Raw genomic sequence first — 508 nt, 5'->3', positions numbered from 1 at the left:
CCCCCCCCTCAAACACGGAGACGAGTTTACCACGGTTTCCACCCCTCCCTCTATACCGCAGCAACACGTATTTTTTACCCCTTTCAGAACGCGCTCCTCGCGCCACAAAGCCGCCTTTAGACGCGTGACCAATGAGCTGCGAGCTAAAACATATCGCAAATGTCAAAAATAATATAACGGGGTTAATATATATCGCTCACATGGGATATGTTTGTCACGAGCCGCAAAAAATAATTAAAAAGGGAATGCAACACGAGGACTTGCCAGGAGGTCACCCATCCTAGTACTACTCTCGCCCAAGCACGCTTAGCTACGGAGTTCTGATGGGATCCGGTGCTTTAGTGCTCGTATGATCGCATCCAACATGTTACCCCCGCCTTCGTCCCTTATGCTTGCCACTCCCAGGTCCACTGCAAAGATGATTGTCATTCTTACTACCATTACAACCGTTGCCTAATAATGGATAATGCCCTATATATACTACTTACTCCCCCCCCTCAAACACGGA

The 508-nt window shown here is 48.4% G+C and overlaps 1 non-coding gene across 1 annotated transcript; it reads right to left on the bottom strand.

Annotated features, from left to right (window-relative positions):
• Positions 1 to 242: 242 nt before the first annotated feature.
• Positions 243 to 361, bottom strand: LOC123173902 (5S ribosomal RNA). The gene has a single exon (XR_006486616.1). It is a non-coding gene; the product is annotated as a 5S ribosomal RNA (ribosomal RNA).
• Between the last annotated feature and the right edge of the window lie 147 nt (positions 362 to 508).

This window comes from Triticum aestivum, unplaced genomic scaffold, assembly GCF_018294505.1.
Source record: "Triticum aestivum cultivar Chinese Spring unplaced genomic scaffold, IWGSC CS RefSeq v2.1 scaffold45329, whole genome shotgun sequence".
NCBI lineage: Eukaryota > Viridiplantae > Streptophyta > Magnoliopsida > Poales > Poaceae > Triticum > Triticum aestivum.
The sequence above is the reverse complement of the archived record's forward strand: the minus strand, read 5'-3'. Positions and strand labels throughout refer to the sequence as shown.